The sequence below is a fragment of the Triturus cristatus genome, chromosome 5_1 (assembly GCF_964204655.1).
Source record: "Triturus cristatus chromosome 5_1, aTriCri1.1, whole genome shotgun sequence".
In the NCBI taxonomy this organism is placed as follows: domain Eukaryota; kingdom Metazoa; phylum Chordata; class Amphibia; order Caudata; family Salamandridae; genus Triturus; species Triturus cristatus.
This window is the reverse complement of record NC_140587.1, coordinates 684,922,290-684,944,585: the sequence shown is the minus strand read 5'-3', so window position 1 is coordinate 684,944,585 and position 22,296 is coordinate 684,922,290. Positions and strand designations below refer to the sequence as shown.

General features: G+C 41.6%; 1 protein-coding gene across 1 annotated transcript in view; it reads left to right on the top strand.

Moving 5' to 3' along the window:
- Positions 1-22,296, top strand: part of SNTG1 (syntrophin gamma 1) — a 2,687,950-nt gene that overhangs the window by 562,737 nt on the left and 2,102,917 nt on the right. The gene's annotated exons all lie outside the window — the stretch shown is intronic.

The window sequence follows — 22,296 nt, the reverse complement described above, 5'->3', positions numbered from 1 at the left end:
GGTCAATTTACAGCTCAGTTTGGATGGCATTGTGTTATTCCAATACTTAGAAACCTTGCTAGAAAACAGATGTTTGAGGTGAGCAGATTCAGAGTGTCACTGGTGTTGTAGGGTTCTCTGTACAAGAGTTGCTCTCCACCTAGACTTAGGAACTACCCACATTTCTCTGCTTCCTTTCAGCATAATTTATGTGGCACTCTGAACCTATAAGAGTAACTAATGTATGTATATATATATATATATATATATATATATATATATATTACCTACTGGCGATAGCCAGTAGGTAGTTATAGTTAGGACCACGTTTCCATAGGAAAACCTCAACATTCTATTTTGAATAACTTTGGCGCCGGTCGACGAATCCTCGCGAATTTCTCAAAATAGGTGGGGCGCTACGCTCCGCTCCTACCCTGAAAGTCTCGGGGGGATTCGTCAAGCGGGGGCTGAGATAAAAGGGGGGTCCCAAAACGCGTTTTTCCCATGCATTTTTCCATAGGACCTTTAGAACGAGCTACAGCCCGAATGGCTGAACAGAATTACTCAAAATTTGGCAGAGAGGTAGTCCCTAGGTCAAGGAAGTGCCTTTTGTAGGTTTGGTGTAAATCTGTTCAGTAGATTCTGAGAAAATAGCCTTTAAATCAATATATATATCTGAGCCAGCTTACGGTACGCTTACCGTACGCTTACGGTAAGCGTACGGTGGCGTGCGCGAGCGCGATTCTGATTGGCTCTTAGATCTTAGTAAACATTCGAATCGGCCGAAACCAGGAAGCGGCGGCCGCCATTTTGTCTCTCGCACTGAGAGAGATTTTTAAAATCGGAAGCCCAAAAACATGTAAAGGGGCTGTTTTGACAACTCCCTCCCACATAGTCATGTTGAGGGAGTCCCCAAACATCCCCCAAGTGCAAAAACGGTTTTATTTTTTTTTCGGCAATTTCGCGGGGTACGCTTACCGTACGCTTACGGTAAGCGTACGGTAAAAAAATAAAAATAAAAAAAACACTATCCACACTTACCCCACCCCCTGTGCTTTTGGTGGCCGAAGGCCACCAAATGTGCTGGGCTTATTACAATGGAAAAAAACACTATCCACACTTACCCCACCCCCTGTGCTTTTGGTGGCCGTAGGCCACCAAATGTACAGGGCTTATTATAAGGGAAAAAAACTTAGCATTTAAAAAACCGTACTAATTCACTGAAAAAACCATAGGTTTCACACACGTTATAGTTAGGAATTAGCATTTAAAAAACCTTGCAAATTCACTGAAAAAACCATAGGTTTCACACATGTTATAGTTAGTGGAAATTTTACTGATAAAAAACCAATGAAATTGCCCCGTTATAGTTAGCGCAGGCAACTATAACTCACGCGACCGCAATCCTCTGCTGATGACATATGTGTCTTTATGAAAAAAAAATATTTGTAATATATGTATAGCTAAAAATGTATGGAAGAAGACATGGGCAAATAAGTGTCTAAATACAGTATTAGCATCAGCAGAGGATTGTGGTCGCGTGAGTTATAGTTGCCTGCGCTAACTATAACGGGGCAATTTCATTGGTTTTTTATCAGTAAAATTTCCACTAACTATAACATGTGTGAAACCTATGGTTTTTTCAGTGAATATATATATATATATATATATATTTATATTACCTACTGGCGGTCGCCAGTAGGTAGTTATAGTTAGGACCCCTTTTCCATAGGAAATCCGCAACATTCTATTTTGAATAACTTTGGCGCCGGTCGATGAATCCTCGCGAATTTTTCAAAATAGGTGGGGCGCTACGCTCCGCTCCTAGCCTGAAAGTCTCGGGGGGATTCGTCAAGCGGGGGCTGAGATAAAAGGGGGGTCCCAAAACGCGTTTTTCCCATGCATTTTTCCATAGGACCTTTAGACAGAGCTACAGCCCGAACGGCTGAACAGAATTACTAGAAATTTGGCAGAGAGGTAGTCCCTAGGTCAAGGAAGTGCCTTTTGTAGGTTTGGTGTAAATCTGTTCAGTAGATTCTGAGAAAATAGCCTTTAAATCAATATATATATCTGAGCCCGCTTACGGTACGCTTACCGTACGCTTACCGTACGCGTACGGTGGCGTGCGCGAGCGCGATTCTGATTGGCTCTTAGATCTTAGTAAACATTCGAATCGGCCGAAACCAGGAAGCGGCGTCCGCCATTTTGTCTCTCGCACTGAGTGTTATTTATCAAACATGATGCCAAAAAACATGTTACGGGGCTGTTTTGACAACTCCCTCCCACATAGTCATGTTGAGGGAGTCCCCAAACATCCCCCAAGAGCAAAAACGGTTTTATTTTTTTTTCGGCAATTTCGCTGAGTACGCTTACCGTACGCTTACCGTACGCGTATGGTTAAAAAATAGAAATAAAAAAAACACTATCCACACTTACCCCACCCCCTGTGCTTTTGGTGGCCGCAGGCCACCAAATGTACAGTGCTTATCACATCAGAAAAAAAACTAAATTTTGGCAACATGAAATTATAAAATCGAAATAAAATAAAAAATATCCACATTGACCCCACCCCCTGTGCTTTTGGTGGCCGAAGGCCACCAAATGTACAGGGCTTATTAAAGTTGATAAAAACCGTGCACGGAACGAACTGCGTTAAGTGGGCGCGCACGCCTCGAATGGCGTAAAGTAACTTAGCATTTAAAAAACCGTACAAATTCACTGAAAAAACCATAGGTTTCACACACGTTATAGTTAGGAATTAGCATTTAAAAAACCTTGCAAATTCACTGAAAAAACCATAGGTTTCACACATGTTATAGTTAGCGGAAATTTTACTGATAAAAAACCAATGAAATTGCCCCGTTATAGTTAGTGCTGGCAACTATAACTCACGCGACCGCAATCTTCTGCTGATGACATATGTGTCTTTATAAAAAAAAATATTTGTAATATATGTATAGCTAAAAATGTATGGAAGAAGACATGGGCAAATAAGTGTCTAAATACAGTATTAGCATCAGCAGAGGATTGCGGTCGCGTGAGTTATAGTTGCCAGCACTAACTATAACGGGGCAATTTCATTGGTTTTTTATCAGTAAAATTTCCGCTAACTATAACATGTGTGAAACCTATGGTTTTTTCAGTGAATATATATATATATATATATATATATATATATATATATATATATATATATATATATATATAATCTGAAGAGCTCACTGAACTTCCTGTGGCAGTGCTTCGTTTGGGTAACCTGTATGTTGGATATATTACGGCTGTCCCGGCCGTGAAGAGCTGCCCATCGCTTGGCGGGTCCTTGCTTGCACCACGACGGTGCCGGCATCATGGTGGGAAGGAGCTGGCGATATTGCAGGGTGACGCCAGCTCAATGCTCGTGTTGACACCTGGAAAGCGGGGCAGGCTCTCACAAGGATACAGCATCGACCCACTGGGGAACATTGTTTTTATTCATGGCATGACTGCACACCCACTTGGGTAATACTGATCTGCACACTACGGCATCCACAAGGCCGTGCGAGTTCATGGCCACGCCCACAGAGGCAGGTGTCTATAATTACAGCGTGTGCAACAATGGTGCTTTCATCCCTTGGAAACCTATGCCACTGAAGAAGGGAAACTGAACTCCTGAAACGCGTCTGGCATTTGAATTTTCGATGGTTGTCCCTGGTAGAGCGCCTGCTGGCAGGGTGTCAATAAAATCTGAAGAGCTCACTGAACTTCCTGTGGCAGTGCTTCGTTTGGGTAACCTGTATGTAGGATATATTACGGCTGTCCCGGCCGTGAAGAGCTGCCCATCGCTTGGCGGGTCCTTGCTTGCACCACGACGGTGCCGGCATCATGGTAGGAAGGAGCTGGCGATATTGCAGGGTGACGCCAGCTCAATGCTCGTGTTGACACCTGGAAAGCGGGGCAGGCTCTCACCAGGATACAGCATCGACCCACTGGGGAACATTGTTTTTATTCATGGCATGACTGCACACCCACTTGGGTAATACTGATCTGCACACTACGGCATCCACAAGGCCGTGCGAGTTCATGGCCACGCCCACAGAGGCAGGTGTCTATAATTACAGCGTGTGCAACAATGGTCTTTCATCCCTTGGAAACCTATGCCACTGAAGAAGGGAAACTGAACTCCTGAAACGCGTCTGGCATTTGAATTTTCGATGGTTGTCCCTGGTAGAGCGCCTGCTGGCAGGGTGTCAATAAAATCTGAAGAGCTCACTGAACTTCCTGTGGCAGTGCTTCGTTTGGGTAACCTGTATGTTGGATATATTACGGCTGTCCCGGCCGTGAAGAGCTGCCCATCGCTTGGCGGGTCCTTGCTTGCACCACGACGGTGCCGGCATCATGGTAGGAAGGAGCTGGCGATATTGCAGGGTGACGCCAGCTCAATGCTCGTGTTGACACCTGGAAAGCGGGGCAGGCTCTCACCAGGATACAGCATCGACCCACTGGGGAACATTGTTTTTATTCATGGCATGACTGCACACCCACTTGGGTAATACTGATCTGCACACTACGGCATCCACAAGGCCGTGCGAGTTCGTGGCCACGCCCACAGAGGCAGGTGTCTATAATTACAGCGTGTGCAACAATGGTGCTTTCATCCCTTGGAAACCTATGCCACTGAAGAAGGGAAACTGAACTCCTGAAACGCGTCTGGCATTTGAATTTTCGATGGTTGTCCCTGGTAGAGCGCCTGCTGGCAGGGTGTCAATAAAATCTGAAGAGCTCACTGAACTTCCTGTGGCAGTGCTTCGTTTGGGTAACCTGTATGTTGGATATATTACGGCTGTCCCGGCCGTGAAGAGCTGCCCATCGCTTGGCGGGTCCTTGCTTGCACCACGACGGTGCCGGCATCATGGTAGGAAGGAGCTGGCGATATTGCAGGGTGACGCCAGCTCAATGCTCGTGTTGACACCTGGAAAGCGGGGCAGGCTCTCACCAGGATACAGCATCGACCCACTGGGGAACATTGTTTTTATTCATGGCATGACTGCACACCCACTTGGGTAATACTGATCTGCACACTACGGCATCCACAAGGCCGTGCGAGTTCATGGCCACGCCCACAGAGGCAGGTGTCTATAATTACAGCGTGTGCAACAATGGTGCTTTCATCCCTTGGAAACCTATGCCACTGAAGAAGGGAAACTGAACTCCTGAAACGCGTCTGGCATTTGAATTTTCGATGGTTGTCCCTGGTAGAGCGCCTGCTGGCAGGGTGTCAATAAAATCTGAAGAGCTCACTGAACTTCCTGTGGCAGTGCTTCGTTTGGGTAACCTGTATGTTGGATATATTACGGCTGTCCCGGCCGTGAAGAGCTGCCCATTGCTTGGCGGGTCCTTGCTTGCACCACGACGGTGCCGGCATCATGGTAGGAAGGAGCTGGCGATATTGCAGGGTGACGCCAGCTCAATGCTCGTGTTGACACCTGGAAAGCGGGGCAGGCTCTCACCAGGATACAGCATCGACCCACTGGGGAACATTGTTTTTATTCATGGCATGACTGCACACCCACTTGGGTAATACTGATCTGCACACTACGGCATCCACAAGGCCGTGCGAGTTCATGGCCACGCCCACAGAGGCAGGTGTCTATAATCACAGCGAGTGCAACAATGGTGCTTTCATCCCTTGGAAACCTATGCCACTGAAGAAGGGAAACTGAACTCCTGAAACGCGTCTGGCACTTGAATTTTCGATGGTTGTCCCTGGTAGAGCGCCTGCTGGCAGGGTGTCAATAAAATCTGAAGAGCTCACTGAACTTCCTGTGGCAGTGCTTCGTTTGGGTAACCTGTATGTTGGATATATATATATATATATATATATATATATATATATATATATATATATATATATATATATATATATTCACTGAAAAACCATAGGTTTTACAGACGTTATAGTTAGGAATTAGCATTTGAAAAACCTTTGAAATTCACTGAAAAAACCATAGGTTTCAGGGACGTTATAGTTAGTTGGACATTTGACTCATAGAAAACCAGAGAAATTCACCCGTTATAGTTAGTTGATCTAACTATAACTCGCGCGCCTGCAATGCATTGGTGATGACGTCACATATTACATCATTCAGGACATGGTCAGTGACATCACTAATGACATCACTGATGACATCTCAAATGACATCACTGATGACATCACTGATGACATCATCCAGTGAATGTGTGTTTCTGTAAAGTTTAAATATTTTTCATATATATATATGCCAAGGCGTATTGAAGAAAGAGTGGATTTACAAGTGCCTGAATGGATTATTTAGTAGGTGCGTGACTGACTGTATAAGTGAGTGATTGAACATGTGTTACTGAATGTATGGGTTAGTGACTAAACTGTGTGAAAGTCTGTATTAGTGTCTCAGTTGGTCTATAAGCGGCTGCATGGGTTGGTGAGTAGCTACATGAGTGTCTATATGGGTTATTGATTTGTTGTCTGAGTATCTGTATGGGTGCCTGAGTGTCTGTAAGGGTGGGTGGGGGGTGTGACTCAGTGCATACATGTCTAAGTGGGTGATTCACTGGTTGTATGGATTAAAAAGTGCATCTGGGAAGGGCTGTATGGGTGAGTTAGTGTGTGTATGGGTGTGTTGGTGAGTGAATGAATGCCTCACTGGTATAACTGTGAGTAACTACATATGCAGTATATGTGAGTGTTGGAGTATATAAATGACTATATGTGAGAGTAAGTTATTCGAAGAGTGGGTTTATAAAAGAGTGTCTGCTTGTATCAGTGATTGTATAAGACAGTAAGTATGTGTTAGTATCTGCTTAAATAAGTGATGTCATGTGTGTATAAATAACACAGTTGATGTGTATAACTGTATACATGAGTAAATGGGTATGTGCATGACTGACTATGTGTGTGAGTAACTCTATGGATGAGTGGCGGACTGTGACTCTATGTATAGGTGTATGAGTGCATATTATAGTTCTGTATTGATGAGTCACTGCATGTATAAGTGAGTGAATGTGAATGTAGACCTAGGAAATAGTGGGTGATATGTAGTATCTGGCATTGTTGTGTGTATGGTTTCAAAAATAGTTGTCTGTATTTTAGAGTGCGTGTATCAAAGTTTATATTAGGCCATCAGTATGTGCATCAGATTATCATGTGGATGATGTCAGGAGTGATGCCATTTGAGATGTCATCAGTGATGTCACTGGCCATGTCATGAGTGATGTAATATGTGACGTCATCACCAGTGCATTGCGGGCACGCGAGTTATAGTTAGTTCAACTAACTATAACAGGCGAATTTCTCTGGTTTTATATGAGTCAAATGTCCAACTAACTATAACGTCCCTGAAACCTATGGTTTTTTCAGTGAATTTCAAAGGTGTTTTAAATGCTAATTCTTAGCTATAAAGACTGTAAAACCTATGTTTTTTTCAGTGAATTTCAAAAGTTTTTTAAATGTTAATTTCATATTTTAATATTTATAAAACCTATTTTTCTATTTTATTTGTAATATTTTGGAACTCTATTATCCTTTTTTTAAATTAATTTGAAAAAATATGTAAGGTTTTATATCTTCAAAAAACAAGTATCTATATTTTTTTTTTTAGAAAACTGAAGTCCCGTACCGTTAGTGTACCAAGCTCCATCAGCACGTGAATCCTATCCGCCATATTGCAAAACTTGTAAAGGATGCGCATTTCGTATCCGACGGGTTCATGGCACCGCGTCCCGCATAACAACTTATACGTATGTGGTCGCGCCAGCTGCTACTTTGGTATGCGACAGGTAAGCAGTACCAAGCCGCGGATTACGTCATGTACGTATGGGCTCATGCCCCTGCACGTTGTGTATGCAACGAGTGAAGGCTGCCAGGCCCTGTGTTACGTCATAGACATATGGTGTCACGCCGGGTACACCATTCCCTAATTTTTTTTTGTCTCAAAACTATATCTATACGTTTAAAGTGTATATGAGAACAAGCGATAATCTAAAATATTTTAAACATTTATATATTTCTAACTGTAAAAAAACGTATATTATGGTAAATATATTTTCTCAAAATATGCTTCGGGTGCGGCCTCCTTGCGCGCTCGTTGCACGATTGCCATGTGACCTTACAGAAAAGCATTTGATTGGTTGATAACATTTCCCATTGTAACAGGTGGAGGACCCCACCCATTTTAGTCATTCTCTCTACAGCGTTTGATGAGAGACTCCTCTTCTGCTTAGAGAGCTTTTTTGAAAACTTTTTGCTATGTACTCATATCTGACACTACACACAACATGCAACCATCATCTTCATTAATATTCAGGCTCTGTAAAGTAGCCTTACATCTGTGATAGCATGCATCTAAAAGCTACATAATAGAACTTTTCCCCATTGCCAGAGGTAACATGGTTGCATACGCTGTCCACAGCACAATGTAATGTGGTACGGCCCAGAGGCAGTATCATGCATAGATAATGAACACACGGACACAGATAGATAGTGGAAGTGGGTATGGGCATGTGCACTCGACTCCTTTTTATTACCAGGGTCACATATCCAGTGATGTCTGTGCTGAATGCGTGTGGAGTGAGTGTAAACCAGCCCTCAGGGAATGGTTGCTGCTAGCATCAACTACAACAGTAATCATTGGATCACACACAGAGATTCAATAATAAAAGGGTCAATAGTTTGTGCTGCAGTAAGGTAGGGACACTAGATGTGAAATAATACAGAAAAGATTCTATCGTAAAAGAACCATAACTTGTGGTATACTGAGATACAGGCAATAGATCTGAAATAATACACAAAAAGATTGTATCATAAAGGGTTCTTCAGGTCTAGTGCACTCAGATAGCCACATCAAAAGCATTCAGCATGTGTACAGCCAGCGATGATGTGTGCTGCGGGAGGGCCGTACTAGGAGCAATGTCTGTTGCCTACAACACTACTGTCACGGTAGTCCAAGCTCCTCAGGATCAGGGTGATGCTCACATGGGTCCACCTCCTGATTTCCCCACACTCTGACTATACAAACAATTACAGAGCATAGAGGTAATCAAGCGAGGGATAGGGTAGGGAAGGGACTGCAAGGGAAGGGATACCTGAAATGAGAGAAACAAAAAGGTTAGCAATATAATATTTCCTGACTACTCTCATTTCAGTCTCGCTAAGTCAGTTCCGTACCATAAGCAGTCTCTTTCTCTGGGTGTGAAATCTCCCCCTAGTTGTGCGGAAAGTAAGATTCATCTCTCACCTATGGGAAGCTGTGACACACAAAAGGCAAGGCAGGTGTTAGTGACTGGTTCATACAATGTGCATTATAACAATGGACCCTTATGCCCTCTCTCATGTACCACATTCCTACCCCCTATAAAGCATAGAAGATCTCAGCCAACTCCAAGAACCAAGGAAAGGAAAACGAGGCCCCCACTGCGGTGGGAAACGATACGACAAAGTTTTGAGCTGGCTAGTGCATGATGCAAAGCGGTTACTGTAGTTTCCAAAACAAATCCTTCTTCAAATGTTCCAACACCACAGACCCTTTAAAGTTTTCAGCAAAAATGGCCTCTTAAGTCAGAAGGCGACCTGTCTCATAGTTCGCCTGATTATTAACAAAGAAAAGCTTATCTCTTGACCTCCTCACCGGAAGCCAAGAGGCGGTGACCAAAGGTAAAATGGAACGTTACTGGTTTCTCTTAACCTCCTTGGCGGACGTCAAGAGGCTTACCGATCTCTTCCACGGCCTGCCCACTGGTCCCGGGATTCCTCCGGTATTCGCTCCATACCACGGAACAGGGTCCCCCTTTGAGTCTCTTCAACTATGGCAGGAAGCGGCCTCGGACCCGGGCGGATACTTCCGCATCAGAGGGGGCAAAGCAGTGGGTCCACAACAGCGGCAGAGAGGACACCGCGGTCTCACAGGTCACCCGACACTCAGCCGAGCACTGGTTCAGCAAGAGTGACTCCGCAATGAGCCCGGGGGTTATGATTTCCTCGCTCTTTGCGTTCTCCCCGGGAACGTCGAAAATCCTCGCCAGCGCGTCCTGGCGACAAACTAGTCAGTATCACGTACGACGCTCCCAGCGTCGTACGCGATTATATACACGTGGCTCCTCCCCTCCAGAGAGGGGCGCTGGAAAATGTAGTTCTCATCTTACTTTGGGGTAGGCGCGGCTCGTCTCGTCACTGCCTGACAACTACATCATCTGCAATAGCAACTCAACCTGAATGTAAATACTGCTGTCTGCAGATTAGGCCAGAGAGCGGTCAGCAAGGGCCCACAACCATGTGGCGTTGACTTGAGCTGTCCTGTTTGCCGTTCGCGAAGCAACAAAAACCGTTTGCGGACCCTGTGATGATGTGTATGCGTGGTGCGGACAGAGCTCACTGGAGCAATGTCTTTTGCCTACAGGACTGCGTCATCTACAATAGCGACTTGATCTGAATTGTGAACACTGCTGTCTGCAGTGTAAATTGAAGGCAGTAGTGAGCACAGTCTTCCATGAATACTTTTTCTCACTTCCTCTTCACAAAATACAACAACATAAATTACACAAAACTCTGCAATAAATAAATCAAAACAATTCGAATTGCGATCTCTGCTGTCCACTGTGTAGACTGTTATTCAGTGTTTTTTACCACTACCAAGAAGAATTTGGTCATTGTATTAGATCTATAAGTCATCTTAAAAAAGTTCTTCACGCAAGTATACTAAAAGGCTTTTGTGTATATTTCAATAGACATTGTAGTTAGTTGCCTACTGGATTCTGTAATTAGACAATCACCACTCTATCTGAATTGTGAGCCCTGCTGACCACAGTGTAGGCCAGAGGCAGTGGTCATTAATGCTAGCCACGGTTCCCACAGTACGTAGTGTCGTTATGTCTGCTAGGTGTACATGTTGTTTGTCATGTTGTATGTGATTATATAAGGTAGCGTGTTTATTTACGAGCAGTGTTTTCTCCCATTTACATATCGCTGTCTTAAAGAGGATACAGAAGTTTTTCTCACAGGTGAAAAGTGGGACCACAATGGCAGTCATTCATTACTATGCACGAATGTCCAACTGCACGACGCTTCTAAGCTTACAGCCCCCAATCTTGCGTGATTTCTTAAAAGCACGCCGACTCCCACAATCAGACCAACATTCACACAGCTTTCTAACGGCAGTTATCTGCTTCTTAATAACATGGACTGCTACGCAATGTGAGCTGGCATACCGTATGTCATTACTGTTTCAAACCGGATAACTTCCTCTGGCAATCTCTATTCCCACCCACACAAAGTAACTCCCAAAGTTCAACTTGGCCTTCAATACCTACTTTGAAAACAGATTTTATTAAACGTAGCAAACTGAAAGCGCTTTTGTTTCAAACAGAAGTGTCATCTCACTTCTCCAAAAGTAATTTATCGACTGCAGATAGCATGAACTTCGAGTAAAATGCACTCCCTTTTAAATACGAACCTCCTAATACACTTTGTGAATTGTTACACAATTTTCAACACATCTGACATTTAAGGTCTGCCACACATTTTTAACACTGTCTCCTCCAGCCATGTCACTGGCTTTCAAACAGTTTTTAGTCTAATACCAGTCTTCATTCACTCGATCATCTCTGGAATAACAGGAACACTGCCCATAATTCTCGATCTGTTTGCGGCCATCCTACTACTATTTTAGCTTGTTAAAAATGGCTACGCTCCCTGTGGTACCAAGCATGCACAACAGAATACGTCTCTACGCGAAGCTACATCAATACTGTGAAAAAATGGAACAACTTTACGGCTGCCTGCCTCTATCTATTATCGGAGCCAGCTACAACATGACATTTATTTACACATATACAATCTGCGTGCAACCATCTTTTAATTGCAAAACTTGCCCAATCGACTGGTGAATGGATCTATGCCTTGCCAACATCTCAGCAAACGCTCCCGATATCCAGCAGGTAATGGAGTATCTTGAAAATCATGAACTTGATTGTTCGGGCAGTGGAACAATGGCGGATGCAACACAAACAGGTATCCTGGCGGAATGGGATTTCTGTGCAACTGCGAAAGATCTCATGCAATGTGCGACCTTTGACAACATCGCAGATTGTCTGCCAATTCAAATTGCCACTCCAACATTCGAGGAACTTCACTGTCCCTTCGAGGATATGAATTGGATCGCTTCGCTTTTCTCACACGATGGCAACAATCACCTCTTGGAACATTACGCATCTCAAGCCGCTGAAGAACTTCCGGACTACAATCTCCAAGACTTGTAAGAAATTCACTTTATTCTTGGATTGATTTTTTCCAACTGTTTTTACTTTTTCCCATACATTTTTTTAATACACTTCAATTGAACTATTTTCATATAATAACTTTCTAAGTATGCTTAGGCATTTGAACTCTGTTTTCATTATTGGCCCTTACGTCTCCAGACTAACCAGGGATGGATGGTGTATAGCCTATGCAAATACGCTATTTACTTGCTAAATTAGCCTAAACCCGACATCCATTTTGAAACCATGTCTATACCATGTACACACGTCTCTCTGCCTGCCTGTTATCCACGAAGCCCTTTCACACAAATTAGCTCATCCTCAGCCTCTGCTCACGATCTGGCGATCAAGGTAAAAAAACACAGCATTGTTTAGGAACTGGTTGGCACAGTGTGGTAATCGTATCCTACCTTTATTTTCATTCTACAATTTACAGGCATTCATGTCTAATAGGTATTGTTTATGTCACATGGAACTGTAACATGTAATGTGGAATTGACTAATGCAGGAGCTTAGGTTTGAATACAGCCGAAGCAGTTGGAGTTTGCCTCAGCTGGATGCCTTAGCTCTTGCACCAGTGGGTCCATTTATGGCACTTAAATAAAGACACTTTTTATATAACTTGTAGACTCCATCGCTTTATCCCACACAGCCACTTTCTTAAACACACCTGATTTCACCATTTGTCTTCTGTGGCATTGCAACATTCTGCATTATATTCTTCACAATTATTTATTTATTCCTGCAAGCTAAAATACTCCATTTGATTCTTCAGACCAGTAGGGATGAGTAGTTTGCTTCCCACTTCCGCTAAAGTCTAAACCCATACTAACACCACTTGCACAGCTATGATACAGCGGCCAGTATGCTGCAGCGCCCAGAGCACATCAGTTTATAACAATCAGCTCACAGTTTCATCCCCGAGTGTACTGGCACCTCACCTCAGCACCATCTCACTCTGGGCGAAACAGCACTTTCACACCGCTAGGGGTGAATACTTCGCTTCACACTCCCTATATAGCATACCCTAACCACCCCACAGGGCTCACAGCGCTATAGTGTAAACCCATACTAACACCACTTGCAAAGCTATGCTACAGCAGCAAGTATCGGAATCACAAAATGGCTGCCAACACTTCCTAGTTGCAACCGCTCGCACCGCTCGCAGCCAATAAGCAGCAAGCTCGTGCTCGAGCCAATCAGATGGCAGAATTACCAAATATCAATATCTATAAATTTCGATATTTCTCCAAAACTACTGAACGGATTTACACCAAATAAACATAAGCGTGCTTTCTAGACAAAGAACCTTCTCCCTGCCAAATGTGGGGTGATTCCGTTCACCCGTTCGACCTGTAGCCTTGTCTAAAGTTTGCTATGGAAATTAACATGGAGAAAACACGTTTTGGGACCCCCCTTTTTTCTCGGCTCCCCCTTGACTAATTATCCCCAAAGTTTCAACATAGGAGCTGATATGAACAAAGAATTAGTTTGGAAAATTTCATGAATATTCATCAAACTACGCCAAAGTTATAAGCAAAACAAAAAATGCTGTTCCTATAGAAACTTGGTCCTAACTATAACTACCTATATATATATAAGTATAATATTTACAAACATATCAATAAAAGTTATTCAAACATTTCACCAATATATAAAATATTACAACTACTAATACACATGTAGTAATGTAATTTAAAACATTAAAAAAAGAAAAACAAATAATATTAAACCCTAGACAAATAAAAATATACATTCTATTTAAAAAATATATCATATACTATTCCCACTCCAGTTTAGCCAACACTTGGAAAAGCGTTGGACTTCAGAGGAGTTGTCAATTTTACTATTCCCACTCCAGTCTAACCAATAGTAGGGTAAGTTTGGGACTTTGGAGGGATTAGAGTTATATTCCCACTCCAGTCTAACTAACAATAGGTAAAGTTTGGGACTTTAGAGGGGTTAGATTTTCTACTTCCACTCCAGTCTAATCAACAGTAGTTACATATATGAAAACCCTTCTATATAGAAGAAATATTCAACTCTTAATATAAATGAAATACAATGCAATTATATTAAGTAAAAATAAATATACATAATTATTAAAAAATAAGTACAATTTAATATATAAATTAAGAGAAATGAAGTGAAACATCAAATTACATTAAATAAAATCAGTTCCCCTATATAGCAAGAGACAGATTAAATCATTAGGAATAGATTTAATTTCAATTAATACATAAAAACAATTTACATAAGAAATTTCATAGAACAAACAAACTTGCACAAACAGCATTCAACAGATGAAAACATATTGAATTATAAATAGTAAAAAATGCATTAATAATTGCCAATTATTAACTTACATATAAAAATCAATTACTATAGAAAATATATATTAATTTTCTTCCCAACAATTATAACACATACATTAATATACTAATTAAAACACAGCTATATTTTTGTATCACAATATGTTTTTACTGATATTAAGGTTAAGATATTTCGAACTCTATATTTTATCTAAATACCACTATGCTAATATAGAATTCCTGCAAATTAAAAGAAAGAATAATTTTGCTGGCATCCATTAGCATCAAACCATCGAAACGTAAATGAACTCTTATGAAAATAACCCTCAATTAGCCTTTTCAAAGTTCAGACAAAAACAGTGAAAACTTGAAATGAATCACTGATGCGCTCTGTCGCACTGAATTTCCCAATGTTCTTTATTATGAAAGGAATTTATTAAATCTATCATCCTTGTCGTTATTGTGGTTACATCTTTTAGTGAAATTATCTGAAAAAAGAAGAGGAAGTGAAATGCTTTCTGATAGTCACCAACAGCATAGCAAGTATACGTAGCATTGAAATGAGAATTCACAATATTTTGAACAGTATATTTTTTTGGGTCAGGAAATGAAGGAAAAAAGAACAGTAGAAGCAATTATTCGACAACAGTATATCTTAAAATTGAGCGTATATCAATTTGGAAGGAAAGATTAGCCTTCAGAAACTAATTTCATACTGCATGTCATTCTTTATTTTTAGAAAAGCCTCTCCAAACGGTTCAGAATTAGAATAGGTATCTGTGCCGTTTGTTTATGAAAGGTAAATATACACAAAATAATTAATCTGACCTCCTTTAAAATGAGGTTGAAGACCAAGGGACGTTAATAACGAGAGCCTTTGGAAAGATGCAGCAAATAATTTTTTGGGATGTTAGTTCCATGTATGGGCTAACATTAAAAAGCATTTTAAAGAGAATTGTCTAGAAGTGCAATGCATTCTGAGTAACTTGCATGCTAATAGCAGTGAAGTTCAACAGTATTGTTTATTGTGAGTAATTCCCCCTCATTTTGATTCAGACGGTTCATTGAGGAGCACGTACAATAGCAGTAAAAAGTCGTAGAAGTAAAGCCTGACAAGAATGAGGTTTGCATTATCAAGAAGCAACTAATTGCAATAATTGGCATTAGCTTGCTTTAACTTGAATGCAGGCACTGTTGACATTCTTCCATTGAGAAACACGAGCATCAAGAAGGGAGAAAAGAAGGTGGTGTGCAAACACTATCGCAAAACACAGCTTTAAAGCCGTCAACCCTTTAAAAAAAACATAAATAGTCGAAGGTGACTGTTGTATGTTTCACATTAGGCCATGCTACCCTACAGCCTTACTAGGTGCTGCCCAATCCTCCTATAGCCAGTATAATTAATTACTCCACAGCTCCCAGTTCTTGGGGAGACTTGAAAGATATACTCTATTTGGCCAGACCTAGTTCCATTCAAAGTGTTCTCTAATTTATTGATTGTTCTTCCTTTTTCGTATAATGGTTTTGGTAACAGCTAAAGGAGAAACACCCACACCAAAACTGCTTGCATTTGTGTTTCTGAATCAAAATGTAGCTTGACGTACTGAAACTTAGTAGTCGTTGAAGTTCTAAAATCGTATTGGAGCGTATACTGTGCTTTTTAACAGAAATCTGATCTGCGTATTTGCAAAGTGGTCCATATATGGACAATGGTTCTCTCACTGGCCATAAAAGTGTGCTTCCTTGCTATATTCACTCTGCAGCAAGTACTATGTAAATTTTACCTAATTAGAACCAGATTTCTTTAAATCCACAAAGGTGCTCTACTTGTGTGTTTGTTCCCTAGCAGAGTAAAACTTTCTACTGTACCTTGGGCACACCTCAAGCCTCCACTCTAAAAACAAAGGATTGGCTACTGCCCGCTTTCCTGACTATTGAAGTATGATGATGGGTGGCATTTGAATCTATGTGCTGTGACACATTCATTTGTTTGTTATATGTACCCATGTCTGAGGGTGAAATAACCAGTCTTTCATATCATGGATCGTGTTTTCACCCTCACATCTGCATATGTGTGTATTACAGGTTTTGCACCCCATATCCTTTGCAAATGGTGCATTCTGTGATATTGTTCTGATTACTTCACACCATGGACTTTTCTCTTTAGTGCTTCTTAATTCTGGTGGCAGGTGTATTTTGCATATAACTCTCCTGGAAAAAAACCTTTATCCCATCTGAGAGGGCTGGGCAATGAGCCTTTACAAACTGCTATTAATATATTGTAGTTCTGAATAAAGTCAGTTTAAAGACTATTCATGTTCCTCTATTCCTGTTCAGGATATCTGTTTTGTGTCTACACAGTGAACATGTCTTTGAAAAAACGGCAAAGCGCACACCTATTATCATTGCGTTTGTCCATGTGTTACTTACTTCTATCTTCCAGCTCGTTGATCGCGTGGTACCCGGAAGCGTGGTAAGCCCAGCCACGCTGATATAATGATACTAGAAAACGTGGAGTGAAATGTCGCCCCGCCGGATGCACAGCTGTTTGCAATGGATATACAAATACCACATAGTTCAGGTTTCATTAATCTTTTTAATTCTGTTTTTTGTTTTACTTCTTCACGGTAATCCAAATTTTATCAAGTCATCATCTTATTCCTCACGTCACAAGGGAGACGCTTACATTATTACTGTATGCTTAATGTTGCAAGAATGCCAATCCAGGCCTTATCCTGCAACATGCCAATATATGTAAACTTTATCCTCAATTGTTGGTTTCATTTTCCCAATGCATTTCGGGCCTATATCTTGGCCCTTCGTCAGGGGAATTTCTGAAAATTTAAAATGCATAAAAAAGACTTAGAATATGCCCCACAATAAATCTTCAAATGTTCTTATACATGCGATCATAACAATTCATGTTTCCTTAACAAATCAACGTATTCCCACTACAAACATAGTCAAAAGACTATCCCTCATGGAATACCCATGCTGCTAGTACGATATACACTCCCGTCAAACAACCATTAACCTTGTCATAATTCGGACTTATTTTACTTCGGTCCTCATCATAACCGTTGTTTCGTACCTGTAAAGCCGTAACCATCAGCATTCTCCCAGCTTATTTGCCGCCAAACTAACTTTCCCCATCTATTTGCTCGTGATTTTCAACATTCTCTGTCGCCTCCCCTTTACTCCACCTGTTCTTAATCAAGGTTCTTTTCCCATCCTACGCTCCTTCAATTTACCCTCCGCCTACAAAGACCACAGTGCACTGCAAATCACAGCCCAAACGTAATGAAATACTCCGTTCCAGAAATCTATCCCTCCCTATGCCAGCAACATCCTCCCAACTATCCACAATTTCACCGCCCACCCACAAATGTCATCACATTGATAGTGCAGTGATATTTCAAACATGAAATGTAATATCAAAGTTTTAACCAAAACTATCGCACTCAATATGTTAATAGTGTTTGCATAACCTTCTTGTGTATTTCTGAAAATTAACCACAATCATCCTAGATGCACTTAAAAATCATCAGTTCAGTAGATTCCAACTTTCAAATGGATAGTTCGTATAATAGTCTCTCTTGTGACTGCCTCGTTTGTCTTCTCTTCTTTCGTTTTTCAATTGTTTCAATGGGTGCTACTTGCCTGGAGGGCCCACAGTAATATATGTCTTTGAAAAAACACCTATTATCTTGCGTTTGTCCATGTGTTACTTATTTCTATCTTCCAGCTCGTTGATCGCGTGCTACCCGGAAGCGTGGTAAGCCCAGCCACACTGATATAATGATACTAGAAAAATGATTAGTGAAACCTGAACTATGTGGTATTTGTATATCCATTGCAAACAGCTGTGCATCCGGCGGGGCGACATTTCACTCCACGTTTTCTAGTACACAGTGAACATGCCTGTGTCTTCTCTGTTGTGTGTTGCTAAGAGAAGCACAGCAAAACATTCTACATTGCATCACAGATTCTACATTGCATCAGAAAAAACAATATAAATTTACACTTATTCCCATTTGTGTAACAACAGAAAAACAAGAATATAAAGCAAATTATTAAAATCTGATAACATCTTTGCATTTTAGAGGAGGAGAAACTAGACATTTAAGGGCACCATTAGCAAAGTCCGCCCGCCATAGCCCCGGGAATTGGGACCGCCCGCAATGCATGCGGCGGTCCCGCAGATACAATTAGGATGTGTCCGCCACACTGGCGGGCGCATCCCGCATTTTTAACATTGCGGTGGGCGGTGCAGAAAGTACAGCCCTCCGCAATGCCAAAATGCAAGTTGTGCATTTGCATGCACAATGTGACAGGCACCGTGCGGTGCCTGCCACGTTGTACATGCAAATGCAGGGGGGTACCATAGGTACCCCATGTGCACACCCCAAAATTACCTGGGGGCCCGCTACGGGCCCCCAATGTGAAAGACCGCATGCCTTTCCACGGAAAGGCAAATCCCCGCATGCATCCTGATATGGATGGTGGTGTCTAACAGACACCGCCACCATATCAACAGCTTTGCCGCCCGGTAGGCAATCGGGCGGATTGCCTACTGGCGGAAAACCGGCGGACGGTCTTTCCATCCGCCAGGGTCCCCCCTGCCATAGTAATATGGCAGGGGGGAATTGGCAGGCAGGCGGGAGAAAATGTGGCAATCCGCCCGACAAACTAATGGGCATCTTAGATTGAGATGCAAAACAATTCAAAGTGAAAAATTGTTACACATTTACAGCTACATTACAAGTTTTCATTGTGCAATTCTTCATATAAGAGGGAAAAGGTAATGGTTTTAAAGACATCTAATCACAATCAGAGGTGTTTGATAAAGAAGTAGCTGATTACAAAGATTCATCACTAGATAATTTATGGGCTGATATTGATGTCAGTGTGTCCGACACCGACGGAATGTCAGTGTCGAACCTATGACATCTGCCCCTGTGGTCCACCCACTGCATTACGGTGCAATGGGCTTAGGCATTGGGCGAAGGGATCCTCCGTGGCACAACTGATGAGCTCAAGGAGCTTGTTAGTGCTTCGAAAAGACACCATAATCCCCTAATGACAGCGGCTCTGCTGCCGGGATTTTCCAACTGCCTTTCCATTTCAACGTTTTTGACATTGAAAGGCTGTCAGAAAATGATTTTAGGGTCCCCTAGAAGGGCCCTCTTTCCTCCTGGCCCTCTGCTATGGCACCTGGGGGGCCAACATAATGGCCTGCCGCACAGTGCAGGGATGTTAACAAACATCCATTTCCTATGGAAGCTTGTGCTGTGGGCCTTATTCACCTTCCGCACATGCTGCCATAACGAAATGGATGTTTCCGACCACCCCATGGGTGGTTGCATCCAAATTGAGATGTCCAGACCGACGTAATCAGCCCCATAGTGTTGTTACCAGACCCTAATTTCAACACAAAAATTACCATCCTGCTCAACATTACTTTGTAAAAGTGTTACTTGATATTTTGTCAATTTTATTTTAGGCTCAAACATGTGTGCATTGGGAGTGTTACATTCCTAGGTTTTGCCAGCATTTAAAATAAGCTTAGATTGTTTAGTCAATATTATAATCAGACTCTTCAAACTCCACCAACCTTTCTCTTTTAATAAACTAAAATACTTACTGGATTTTAAACAACAATTGGTGCTTAAAATTTAGAATAATCTTTGTTCAATTTATGTGGGGATTTTATCAACACCCAACTTCCTGAACCAATATAAACGTATTTAACTCACTTATGTGTATTAAAGTGTTCCTTACTTTTGTTATGTTTTTGACAAACATTTTAACACAGAACTTCAAACTTTCCATCCATTGTGTAACTAAACAAACATATTTTAACCACAATGGCATAGTTCCGCAAGGCACTAATCGAAGTAATTTCAGTAATGTCACATTAATCTTTGATGCAGAATTGCTGATAATTACGTAACTACAACTGCTTATGCAATTTGAGGGAAAAATCGCACCACATGAGCATATTTAGCAAGCGCAAGTCGGCACTCACGCTCGCTAATTGGGTTCTGCTGCATGTAGCACTATTTTGTAGTGCAAAAACACATTCCCACTTATATTTTGGATGCAAGGGTGTAATTTGCACAACTGCCGGGAGTAAGTTGGGGAAACATCCTACCCCAAGAGCACATTTAGCAGGTACAAGTGGCCACTGACACTCGCTAGTCATGTTCTGCTGCATTTAGCACAATTTCTTATCACAAAAACATGCATTTTGGATACAAGGAGGCATTTATGTGCTAAGAAACAGCACCAAAAGCAGAATTACACTTCTTGCATAATTCCATGTAATGTCATTGAATTCTTATGTACTTCCGTGTGATTACGCTACACAGTTAGGTGAGTTGCGTCCACCCCTAAATTTTACACCGTTAGCAAAAGACCCTTTGGCATTCTTGATAATATCTAACCCCCAATTTGCATTTGTTCTCCAACTTCTGCCAGCCAGCAATTTAAATTTGAGTAGGCATGAAAAAGGTATGAAATGCTTCCCAAGAGCAAACTATAGGCTCACCTGTATGTGCAGAGATTGCACATTTGAACCTGACAGAACATGCAGGATGGGGCTATGAGCATCCTTTTTGACATTACAGTATCAAATCCTGCTTGAGTGTCAAAGCCTTTTTGCCAGGACTGCTGTTGTTTTTACATATAACACTTGGGGTGTACTAGAGGGAGGAAAACAGAATACAAAGCAATTCTTTTTATCCTCTGTCTGGCTGCTGAAGGATCTGCATTGTCCAATCATTCTTCTGTTTCTGTGGTTTTACATATAACACTAGGGACACCATTGAAGGGAAGGGAAACAATATCCCAAAACAATTCTTGTGTATCCACTGTCTGATTGCTATAAGACCCTGCTTTGTTCTACTAGACTACTGTCTCTCAGTTTATTGGGAGTACAGTGACTACCCCAAATTGGATTTTAGTGTTAGATGTGAGGGGACACTAGGATTACCGTAATATACTTCTCATATATCCCCAGTCTTCAGAGCCTAAGTTTAGTGTGGCCGAAGACGTCTCTATCACTAAAATTCCTAAGGGTGTGAAGAGTTGTCCCAATACATTTTACCCTGTTTTTTTACGGTGTGCCCAGGAACCAGTCCCCCCCACTAGCTCTTGCCAGGAATAAAAGCGGCGTCTCCAGGCACCCACTTCAGAACCCTTCTGGACCTGATGTAAAACAGAAGAGGACTGGGCCTGCTGCCTGTGACCTGCGAGGAACCCTAAATGACTTGACCTGCTCTCTCTTGTATTTATTGTGCTGTAAGCACCCTGGATACTCAATAAAACCCAAAAATACGTTTAAAAAACAATCTGATTCCATTTATTGTATGTTTGTTATTTTGGTGTCATTATGTTTATTAAATTGTGCTTTTTTTCTAATTCATTTGGGATTTTTGGCGTCAGTATGTTTATTAAGTATTTCTTTTTTTTCTAAATCAGTTTGGGATTTTTATTGTTCTGCTTTTCAACGTTATTGCTGTGTTGGTACTGCATACATACTTTACATATGGCCCTGAATTAATCCTGTCTACTCTGTGTCATAGCTACCAGGGGTTTGAGGTCAGGTTAATTTATTGACTGTGAGGTGTCACTTTGATATGTGTTGTGACACGTCCTTGAGGTGAATAGTCACTCACCCCAAATTATAATCCAAATTCTTACACTTTATATATGCTTATGCATGTGATTTTTATGAAAA